We start from the raw sequence: 12,529 nt of genomic DNA on the forward strand, positions 1-12,529 counted from the left end.
CACCTTAAAGCACAGAGTCAAGTTCTTTTGGTCATCCAGTGGGGCCTATTGCCAAAGGAAGTGCCAGAGAACTTAATAAGCTCAAGAAAAATAATTTTTGGAAAAGAAAAAAGTGTTCCCTTTTGTTTCTACCAAATGTGTTGACTGACCCAGAAAAAAAAAGAAAAACACATAGTAAAAAAAAAAAAAAAAGAAAAGACAAAAAAATCTTCTGACCAACTTGTTTCAATATTCCAGAGTTTGATAATTGTTCCAAGACATTCTCTAGTGTGCCTGTGTCCCGTGCGTCTGCGTGTGCAAGCGTGTGCTCAGGGGCCGAGAGGGGACCTCATCTGTGTCTCTGGCACTCACCAAGCTCCCGCCAGGCCTGGCGTGCAGTGGCGTGTGTCCTTCTGGTCCATGTTTACTGGCTGTAAATACCATTTTTATACTCCACACCGAAGATCTACATGATTTGTACAATGTACTTTATTTCTGCTACTAGTAATTTCATGAAATTTCAACTTAAAAACCAACTTTTGGGAACAAACTGCCACACTCTTATACACACACACACACACACACACACACACACGAACGACAAGAAAAGGACTTAGAAGAAACTCTGGGTTGATGAATTTCGTGGCTGGAGAGGTCCTTGTCACTGTGGCGTGTCTCAGGTGAGAAACTGCAAGCATCATCTTTATGTCCAAAACGCCTCTCTTTGGTCTGGAAAAACTGAAAGTTTATTTAATAAAAGTTTTACTTGATAAAAGACTGAGTCCTCCCTTATTTGCCCTTTTGTGTTGATAAAGATCAAGTATATCTGGCCCCACTGAGTTCTTAAGCTAGAGAAAAATTAGGATTTAGAGTTAGGAGATGCAGGAGGAGATATTCCGAGAAGGCAAGTCTGAAGTTCCCGTAGCCGAAATTTCATCTGATTCATCCAGAATTTAAAGAAATGGAGTGTTATTTCTCAGGAAGAGCAGGTGTTTATGTTTCTTGATTTCCACATTTATTTATTCAGTCATTCAGTCCATAAATGTTTCTTAAACACCTACTGCACATCTGTCTGCTGGCCACCACAGACCCAGCAGTGACCAAATGGCTTTGGTCTCTACCCTGACAGAGGCAACCCAGGAGACTATACAGTATACATTTATTTTTTTAATTGGGGTAAAATTCACCATTTTTACCATTTTAAAACGTACAATTCATTGGCATTAAGTACATCCACAAGGTTGTACAGCTATCACCTCTAATTCCAGATCATCCATCTTAGCGGTCACTCCCCATTCCCCTTTCCCAGCTCCTGGCAACCACTGACCCACTTTCTCTGGATGTGCCTGCTCTGGACATTTCACATAAATGGAATCACACACTGTGTGGCCTTCTGTGTCTGGCTTCTCTCACTGAGCGTCACGTTTTCAACATCCATCCACGTAGTGAGTGGCAGAGCTTCACTCCTTTTCATGGCTGAGTAATATTCCAGCATGTTGATGGACCACATCTTGTGTATCCATTTCATGTATCAATGGACATTTGGGTTGTTACATTTAGGCTATTGCAGATAGTTCCACCATAGATATACATGCACAAGTTTTTGTTTGAACACTTGTTTCAATTCTCTTGGGTAGATATTGATGAGCAGAATTGCTGGGTCATGTAGTAATTCTGTCTTTAGCTCTTTGAGGAATCGCCCAACCATTTTCCGTGACAACTGCCCCATTTTACATCCTACCAGCAGTGCACAAGGGTTCCAGTTTCCACATTTTCACCAGCACTGTTTTACAACAGATTTTGAATTGGAATGCTAAGGGGAAAAGTCCCTGATTGGACTTGTAGCCCAGGACCGAGAAGTGCCCCGAGGAGGTGAGACCAGAGAGAGGATGTGGCTCTGGTTCCTGCCCCGCTCCAATGGAGGCCTCAAAATTCTTAAAAAAAAAAAAAAAAAGAAATTCTGATACCAGGGTTGGGGGACACAGGGCTCCAGGAGAGGGCCTGGGATGGGAGTGTGAATAGTGGAGATGGCCACACCCAAGCTGCGCTTCTTGGAATTGATAGGAGTCATGCTAACCACTCAGTTTAATGAGCTACTTAATATCCGGCCAGATGCTTTGCAGACCCATATCTTTTACTGATAATTTATTCCATTTTATGGTTGAGGAAACTGAGGCTCTGAGGCATGAAGTGCCTACAGAGAGAACAAGGCCCAGATGGGGCATGAGCTGCAAAGATGAATCTGAGTCTGCCTAGAAGGGTTTTCTGGGTGGAAGAAAAGCCTGGACAAAGGCTCGGAGGCTAGAGCTGGAGTGGTGGTTGGACATTGCCTAAGTGTGAAGCACTGGGCAAAGAAACAGATGCAGAGATAATAGGGGCTATATTACAGAGGTCCTTTCATGATGAAGTTCCTACTGTGTGTTAGATGTTGTCCTTGCCGAGGCCTCAGTCAAGGAGAGAGATGGACAAAAAAATAAAAGTACCCCTCCATGCAAGAAAAAGAAATTCTAGAGCATGCTGAAAGTTGTGACCACAATGAGATTAGCAAATCTGGGGCATCACCTTAGGGCAATGGGGAACCACAGAGGGGCTTTGAGAAGAGGAGGGGCATGATCAGATTGGGGTGTTAGGAAGATACCTGGGATGACCTCCAAGCTGGTGAGGTGTAAGTTGACACTCTGGAGGATAATTTTGCAAGATAATATTCCTACCAAGCATTTATCGAGCACTTACTGTTTGCCAAGCATTGTTTCAAGCTTGTATCATCTAATACAATAGGCACTAGCTACATGCGACTATTTAAATTTAAGTCTGTTTTAATTAGCCCTGGCCAGTGTAGCTCTGTTGGTTGGAGTGTCATCCCATAAACCAAAAGCTCGCAGGTTTGATTGCCTCAGTTGCGGGTTCAGTCCCCAGTCGGGACGCATATGGAAGACAACTAATCGATGTTTCTCTCTCTCTATCCCCATTTGTCTCTCTAAAAGTCTATAACAATTAAAAATAAATAAATCAGTTTTAGTTATTATGATTTCACTGCCTCAGTAATACTGAACCACATTTTAAGGGCTCAATAGCCATATGCTCATCGCTGCAGAAAGCTCTACCAAGCAGCATCGGCCTTGGTGTTTTATGTGACTTCACTCACTTAGCCTTCCACCATCCTGTGAGTATGTTCTATTAATAGCACAAATTTTTATGCGTTAGTAAACTGGGACCCACGGAGGTTAAGTGACCTGCCTGAGGCTACACAGCAGGGGTCGAACCTAAGCTCTCAGGCTTGTCTCTTAACTGCTGCGCTATCCCGCTTCCCTGTGCTGTAGTGACTGAAGTTCAAATGTTAGATTATAATTCAAGTTATCTGTAATCATTCAATTTAAGCTTTTAAATTTAACTCAGAGTTGTTAAACATTTAGATTGTGCATCCTTACAACACAGCAGTTCCACCTCTCAGTAAGCAGGGGTGTGCTTGGGACAGCTGAGCCCCGGCTGTGGTGTGGGTGTTCATCCAGGGGGACAGGCTAAGTGGTATTAGTCAGCTATTACTGCATATCGAGTTATCTCCCCATCCCCAATTTTAGCAGATTAAAACAATACACACTCATTATCTCTCACAGTTTCTGCAGGTCAGGAATCCAGAAATTACAGCTGGGTGGTTATGGCTTGAGGTTTCTCATGAAGTCACAGTCAAGACGTCAGCCAGGGCTGCCTCATCTGAAGGCTAGACTGGGGCTGGAGGAGCCCCTTCTAGCTGGTTTCCTCATGTGACTGTTGGCAGTAGGCCCATTTCCTCTCCAGGTGGACCTCTTGGACCCTGTCTTTTGTGACTTGTCTCCAGACCACACCCCATCACCTCTGCCTTATTCTATTTGTTAGAAGCAAGTGACTAAATTTAGCCTACAGCCACAGGAGGGGATTATACACAGGCATGAAACCAGGAGGGTGGCCCTGCAGGGAGTACTCCCACTGTATGTGGCTATTAGATAATGGAATAATCTCCAGGTCACACTGTTAGATGAAAACAAGAGAGATATAGGAAAATACAACAGGAAATAATCCATGAGGAGAGAGAGTGTGTGTGTGTACATGTGTGGTTATATATATATATATATATATATATATATATATATATATATACACACACACACCCACACACATTCTCTCTGGAGTCATGTATATGACTGTAAGAATGAGAGGAATGCCCTGGCCAGTGTGGCTCAGTTGGTTGGAGCATCGTCCTGTAACCAGTAGGCCTCTGGTTCGATTCCTGGTCAGGACACATACCTGGGTTGTGAGCTCCTCGATCCCCAGTTGGGGTGTGTGCTGGAAGCAGCCAGTTGGTGTTTCCCTCTCACATCAATTTTTCTCTCCCTCTCCCATCCCTTCTCTCTTGAATAAAAATAAAATAAACCTAAAAAAAACCCCAAAAATGAGAAGAAAGGACCAGAAGTATATTTACCACAATGATGATGGTGATGCTTTGGGGAGTGAGGAACTGGGGGCCAGGATGAAGCACAGTCCAACCTTAGCTGCAATCTTTACAGGGTGAATATATTCAGGTATTGTTTAGGAAATTAAGATTTTATTCTTAATATATTTTCAAAAGAAGTGTAAAAGGCAGGCATGAGAAATATTTGGGGGAAAGTGCCTACATTTAACACAACTGCCCCACTGTCCTATGGAGAGGCCATGAGGCAAGGGCTGACAGCCAGCCAGGAACTGAGTTCTGCCAACAACCATGAGCTTGGGAGTGGACTGTTCCCCAGTTGGGCCTTCAGATGAGAACCCAGCCCAGTTAACACCTTGAGAAAACCTGTAAGAGACCCTGAAGAAGAGAGCCAAGCTAAGTACCCCTGGATTCCTGATCCACAGACACTGAGATAAATGTTTTACGGTAACTCATTATGTAGCAATGATAACCAACACAAGGCAAAACCTTATCAACTACAATGACAAAAACTACAAAGTACCTGAAATAAACCTCAGGAAAACCTGGAGAACAGGGTAACGTTTTGTTGAAAGACGTAAAAGAAAGAGTGGTGAACTAGATGATGCTGCTACCCAGGGCAACTCATGATTTTAAAGGATCAGTTCTCTCCTGAATGAACCTTGAATTTCTGCCCAGTTCAGATCCCCACAGTGGTTTCCACAGACTGGACAAACTGTTTTTCAAATTCATGTAGATAATTGGATAGTAATGAAAACAAAACTGGAATGGGCTGAAATTAATAGCTGTTTATTAAGCACCTACTGTGTGCCAGACACAGTTCCCAGTGTGTCTAATTTCATTTAATCACCACAGCAGTCCTAGGAGGTAGGGTGTAGTTCACAGATGGAGAAATACAGAGAGATTGGCTGGCTGGCCTCTATGCTCCACTATCCTATAAAACACCAAGACACATTATGAAGTTATAGTAACTAACATAGCATGTCATCGGTGCCTGCTGTGCCTTATTTACTTGTCTGTTCCCTAGAGTCCCATGCATAGTAACTTCGTCCTAAATGTCCTAAAAGCATAGTGGTTAAATCTGGTGGCCAGCTGCCCAGGGTTTGAATCCTGGTTATGACATTCATCAGACCAGTGGCTGATCTCTCTGCGGCTCAGTCCCTGCCCCCCCCACCAACACACACACCCCTTCTGGAAAATGAAGCTAATAGGGCATATGCTTCTGAGGGTTGTTGTTGGGAGTTCATAGTGATAAAGCTTCAAGATAATCCCTTTGACAGAGAAGGAAAACTCTGACTCCAAAAAACCTCCGCTGCCTTGCGGCATACCTCTTCAGGGGAAAGGCTAAGGGAGTAAACCCCGACAGAAAATCCGGAGCCGGAGTCCCTAAGGCGGTTTGACGTTGTAGTCAACACCGGCAACTCCTGCAGCGCACCTGAAGCCAAGCTGTATTGACTCCGTCTTTCCCTTGGACCCTTCAGCTGCGAAGAGAGGGGGGGTCTGCTGCATGGGCAACAGCAGACCCTCCATATCACCCTGCCCAGGCTCTGTAGCTTCAGCTTCACTGGAGAGGACACTCCAGCGTCATCGCAAGATGTCGATTCAACACGGGAGAAGACAGATACCGTGTCACTCCCGAGTCGGACTGCGCAGCCATTCTCGGCGGTGCAGATAGACTCTTAAGAAGCTACACCATCGTCTCTCGAGACGGACGGCTGCCGACAACGACAATCCCTTTGAGAAGTAAAAAAGGTACTTTCCAGAGGCTTTGCCCCTGACCACCAGCAGGGGCCAGCAGAGACCCACGCTTTGTTCAGCCTTCATTTAAAATGCCTCAAGCATTTATTGAGTACCAAGGGTTTGCCACCTGCTGCCTGGCTGGATGAGGTCGTGAGGGGGGACCTCTGGGCTCTCTCCTGGGGCACAAAAGCTCCCTGTGACAATTTCTTAACTTGTCTCTTAAAGCCTGCCCCACCTCCCTTCTCTCCCATCTTCTCTCCAGATTGAATGTGGTCTGAACATTCTCCTTCCCACCCACCCCCAACCCCAACCCCTGGAGTTCTGAGATGCTAAGTTGGGATGGATGCACAGTTATCTTTCAGGCACAGGGAACAGCACTGGCCAAGGTATAGAGATAGGAATTATCTGGGTCCTAGTCAGAGAACAGGGTGCCTTAGCCTGGTTGGCCTCAAGGCTTCACAGGACAGAAGCAGGGCATGTGGTGGTCAGACTGAGATTGACATGGAGCATGAGGCCTAAGAGGACAGAGACTGACATGCTTACCTCTAGGTTCTCAATATTTGCTGAGCAATTCAATGTTTCCATTGCCCTTGAGCAACCTTAATCTTTCTCCAAGCCTCAGTTTCCTCAACTGTAAAATGGGGTTCATGATAATATACACCGTCCAGGTCTGTTTAAATAACCTGGGGAATTAATTAATGCACACAGATAACACCTATGTCATTCTCATATAATATTTGCTAAGGCAAAACAGGGTCTCCTTCAAAATCAAAAAAGCGAACTGTTAGACATCACTCCTATTGGATTCAAATGGCAACGAACATTTATTGAGCACTTGCCATGTGCCAGACCCTGTGACAGGTATCGGAGACACAGCAAGGAACAAAATGCACAAAATTCCCTGACTATGCCCTCAGAGCCCTGCCCCCCCCACTCCGCCTCCTCTTTGCCCCTTTTTCTGAGCCTACCAGCGCAAGTTGGATGTGAGCTAAGTTACGTATTCATGAGGCCATCAACCAATCAATGATCTGAATTCAGGCTTGTCTTGAGAACCTGAGTGATTCTGAAGTCAGGAGTGATGCATCCAGTGGTCCTTAAAGGAGAAGTAAACTGTAAGCTGGAGTCAAACCAACTTAGAGAAACATACCTGCCTCTCTTTGGGGAGATCTGTGCGATGCAGGTTGGGGTGTGTGAGATATACAAACCAGCGCAGACTAAAGGCACCGAATAGCTTTGCCAGCCTGGGTTGAAGTCCAGGCATGCGTTTTGAGCTCTCGCTCCCGTCAGCTTGGGGCACCAGGGTGCAACAGAGAGCTGGAGTTTCAGCACCGGGGGTCGTGGACAGCTCCAGGGTCTGGATCGAGGGCTGCTGTATCAGTGGGTGGATGGGTGTATAGGCAGCTCTGGGAACAGGGTTCAGAAGGAAACCCCAGGCTCTTAGCCTGCCCACGGGGACAAGGGCTTCATCTGCCTGTCTGCTCCCCATCGAAGACTCCTTTGAGCCCAGTCCTAAACCTATGAACTCATCTGACATGTCCTAGCGGATGTTACTCGGGTTGAAACTGTTCCTGGTCCCCAATCCTGATCCTTCACATGGTCTTCATTTCAGCAGATGGCAGTCCCATCCTTCCAGGTGCTGGAGCCACACAGTACCTTTCTTCCTTGCTCACTCCGTATTCAATCTATTAGCAAGTCTTGTTGCCTCTGCCTTCAAAATTCTATCCTGGATCTGCCCACTTCTCCCCACTCCTCTGCCACTACCTGATCCAGCCTCATCATCTCCCACCTACACCTGTGCAGTTCTCTGTTCTGGTCCCTAGGCTTCCCTCCTTGCAACCACTTTGATCTGTTCTCCCCAAAGAAGCCACCAGAGGGCGCATATGAACAACCTCCTCTGCCCCTCTGGCTACAGCTCTCCAGGGCTCCCACTTCCCTGGGGATAAAAGCCAAAGTCCTCCCCTCTACCCACAAGGCCCTCCCTGCATGACCTGCCCCCATCTCCTCTCAGCCCTCATCTTCTCCCTCTTCCCCTTGCTCACTCTGCTCCAGCCTTATGAGCCGTCTTGTTGTTCCTCCAACATGCCAGGCACAGTACTGCCCCAGAGCTATTGCATGGGCTGTGCTCTTTGCCCGGAACCCTCTTCCCCCAGATACTCACCTGCAAACTAGTTCTCACCTGCTTCTCACTCACACGGGTATTCTGGACGGGGAGCGGAGGTGGGACAATCTAGCAGGGGCTAACTATGAAGGTATCACAGGTCCTGGAGACACAATGAAGACGTTGATCTCTATCCCACAGGCAATAGAGAGCCACGGGAGGATTTTACATGGGGTAGAGCTCAAACAGTCACATGTGCATTTTTAAGTCTTCCCCTGGCTGTTGTGTGGAGAACATGTAACAGGGGAAGCTAGGTAAAAAGAAGAGATTTGTGCCGGCTTCTAGGCAAGCAAGGGTGTGATTTAGATAAGGCCAGGGCCCCCCCAGAATTCCCCCAGAATCTGTCACCTTTGTCATTTAAACATTAAGTTTATAGTTATCTACCTAATGTCCATCTCCTCCAGTATACTGTGGGCTCTCCAAGGGCAGGATTGGGGTCTGCCTTGGTCCTGCTATGTTCCCCACAGCTCAATACAGAACCTGGCATACAGCAGGTGCCCAGTAAAAGTCTGATGAATGAATGAAGGAACGTCTCATGCCCAGAGCTCTGGTATGGAGACATCTGATATCACATTAAATCTCACACCAGAGCTGCAAAGAGGGTATAATTGGACCCATTATACAGATGGGAAATTTGAGGCTTAAAGAGGGGAAAGGATTTGCCTGAGCAAACCCAGGCCACAGGAAAGTCTTCTGGTGGTCATGAAAGGTTTCTAGGGGAAGGTGGCATTTGGGTGGGGGCTGGAAGGGCGAGGATGAAGGTCTAGGGTCAGAGGAAGTCACTCCTGGCTACAGGAAGGGCGTAAGCAAGAGTCGAGTCATGCAATTGCAGGAGGATGAAATCCAGCTGGAAACCTGATGGGCAGAATGTGCGGGGCTTGAAGGTCAGAGAGGTGGTCCTGAGTTGGGAAGGTTTGTGGATTGCCAACTACCAGGACATCTGCCTGGCACCACCCTTGAATCAACCCCTCCCCTTAAGCGAAGGTGGGACCTGTAACTTGCTCTAACCAGTAGAATTTGGCAAAAGTGGCAATGTCACTCCCATGATCTGTTTACATCCCTTCCTCCTTATATTTTTTTCAACTGTGGTAAAATACGTGAAATATAAAATTTATCGTTTTAACCAGTTTTAGGTGTACAGCTCAATATCATTAAAGTACATTCACATAATTTATAATATAAACATGTAATTATATATAATATATAAATAGTATTAAGTGCTATAAGCATTTATATGAAATATAATATAAATAACACTAAAAAGTTTAGTTTTTCTCCTAAGCACTGCTTTAGCTGCAACTCATAAAATTTGTTATGTTGTCATTTTTATTTTTATTTTTTTAATATTTTATTTATTTATTTTCAGAGAGAGGGGAAGGGAGGGAGAAAGAGAGGAAGAGAAACATCAATGTGTGAGAGAAACATCGATTGGTTGCCTCTTGCACTCCCCAAACTGGAGACCTGGCCCACAACCCAAGCATGTGCCCTGACTAGAATCAAACTGGCGACCTTTTGGTTTGCAGGGAGGCGAGGCGATCAGTCCACTGAGCCACACCAGTCAGGCGTCATTTTCATTTCCATTGAATTAAAAGTATTTTCTCAAGTCTCTTAAAGATTTCTTCTTTGATCTAGTTTATCAAGAAGGTTGTTGTTTAATTTCCAAATATTTGGAGATTTTTTCATATTTTTTTTGTAATTAATATCTCATTTGATTTTGTTATGCTCAGAGAACATAATTTGGATTTGAATTTTTTTAATTTATTAAAGTTTATTTTATGGCCTATCTCAGTGAATATGATTAAACAGTATGGTCTGTCCTGGTGAATGTTCCATGGTAACTGAAAAAAAAATGTATATACTCTACTGTTGTTAGGTGGAGCATTCTATAAATGTCACTTCAAGTTGGTCTGTAGTGTTAGGTGTTCTGTATCTTTGCAGATTTTCTGTCTGCTTTTTTCGTCAATTTCTGAGAAAATAGTGTCAAAGTCTTCAAGCATAATTACATATTTTCCAGTTTCTCCTTTAAGTTTTATCAGTGTCAGCTTTGTAAATTTTGATTGTATGTTGCTGAATTGTATGTGGTTAGATGCATATACATTTGGGGTCAGTGAACTGACCCTTTTGTTGTTATATATCCCTTGCTATAATGTCTGCTTTGTCTGATTCTTTTAATTTTAATTTTTCAATTACAGTTGCTATACCATTGCTTTGTCTGATTTTAATATATCCACTTTAGTATTTTTTAAATTAGTATTTTCTTGATATATTTCCCATATCCTTTTACTTGTAAAAAGGTGTCTTGCCCTAGCTGAGTAGGTCAGTTGGTTAGAGCATCGTCCTGATACACCAAAGTTGGGGGTTTGATCCTGGGTCAGGACACATGCAAGAATCAACCAATAAGTACATAAATAAGTGGAACAAAAAAGTTAATCTTCCTCTCTCTCCTTTCTCTCTCTAAAATCAAATTTTAATATAAATAAATAAATAAATAAATAAAGTGGGTGTCTTGCTAATCATAAATATTTTCAGCTTTTGATTGCTGAAAAAGCCTTCGTTTCTCCTTCATTTTCAAATGACATTCTCACTGGGTATAAAATTCTGGGTTGAGCATCTTCCTACCAGCACTTTGCATCACTCCGTTGTCTCCTTGTTTGCACATTTTCTAATGACAAGGCTGCTTTTATTCTTGTCTTTGTTCATTTACACAAGGTCTTCATTTTTCTGGCTGCTTTTGATTTTTCTTCTCTTTCTCTTTCACCTTCTACATTTTGAATATTATGTCTGGGAATATGTTTGGGATGATATTTTTCTGATAGGCATTTTCTGAACTTCTTGGATCTGTGACTTGATGCCTTTAATTTTGGAAAATTGTTGGCAATTCTTTCTTAAAATATTCTGCTCCGTTCTCTTTCTTTTCCTTCTGGGATTCTCATTACACATATATTAGATCTTTTGATCTTGTCCCACAGCCCTTGGGTTCTCTTGACCTGTCTGTGACAACTCTTTAATTCTTGAGTATTTTTTTAACAAAGAGAGCAGGCTTCCAGTTTGATCTCTGGGTGGAATTAGATAAGATTGAGGAGGTTTTTATTGCATTTATCTTTATAGCTGACTTTGATTCATGGCAGCCTGTAGTTGTACTTTTCTCTCTAAATACATCCAAGTCTCTTTATTTGAATGGTTTAATTGAAAGAAAAATGTTCAGTAATACCTGCACACAAACAAAATGGGGATGATGGTCTGTGAGTGACAGAAGGCTGAGAGAAGCTTCCCTATCTAGCTTCATCATTTTGAAGCTGGGGAAACTGTGACACAGGGTGGACCAGGGCCCTCTGCCCTTGGTATTGGGGGGTGGGAACTGGAGGAGGAGCTAGGGAGGCCTCACAGAGATCCAGGCCCTGGCCCAGCTCCATTGCTGCAGAAGGTTTGGGCATTGGCCTGTCCCTCAGGGGTCTCAGTTTCCCTGAGTGGAAAATGTAGCTGATAAACTAGGCCTGTCAGGGTGGGAGTATAGCGAGTGTGACCCAGAAGCCCCACAACCTGCACTGTTGTGTAGGGTATGGCTGGGTCTCTGGCCCATCTTGTTCAGTCTCTGTGTGTGTCTGTCCTAGGTGTTTCATTTGTCTCTGTCTCTCCTTGCCTTCATCTCCCCTCTGTATCCCTCTCACCTTTCGTACATCTCTCTGTCCCTCTGTGGGTGTCTGCATTTACCTCTGCGTGCACTTCTCCGTCTCTCTCTGCTTCTCTCTTTTACTGTATGTCTCTCTCTCCCTCCTTCCCTCCCGCTCCCATTCTTCCTCTCTTCCTCTTTGCACCTCCTTGTCTTCTTTTATCTGTGTGTAGTTTCTCTATTTCTTGTTTCTCTGTGTGTCTCTCTTGCCTTCCTCTTTCTGTACCCCCCACTGCTCTCTCTCTGTCTCTGTCAATTTCTCTCTCCCTTTTGCCTCTTTCTCTCTCTCTCTCTCTCTCCATCTCCCTCCCCCTCTTTCTCTCCCTCTTCCTCCCTTCTTTCCCATTTGAAGGCTGCCTCCCACATCTGTCTTCCGCCAAGGCCCAGGCTCTGACCCGCCATCTGAATGCCTCACTCCAACCGCACATCTGTGGGGTAATTGTCTCCTAGACCACAAGGTACTGAGGCAAATTATAGTTACGGGGCGGGGGCCTCCATGTGGGCGAACCGCGTCCGCTGGGCTGGGCTCTGCTGGCCT

The sequence above is a fragment of the Furipterus horrens genome, unplaced genomic scaffold (assembly GCF_987537825.1).
Source record: "Furipterus horrens unplaced genomic scaffold, mFurHor1.1.pri manual_scaffold_10, whole genome shotgun sequence".
Taxonomy (NCBI): Eukaryota; Metazoa; Chordata; class Mammalia; order Chiroptera; family Furipteridae; genus Furipterus; species Furipterus horrens.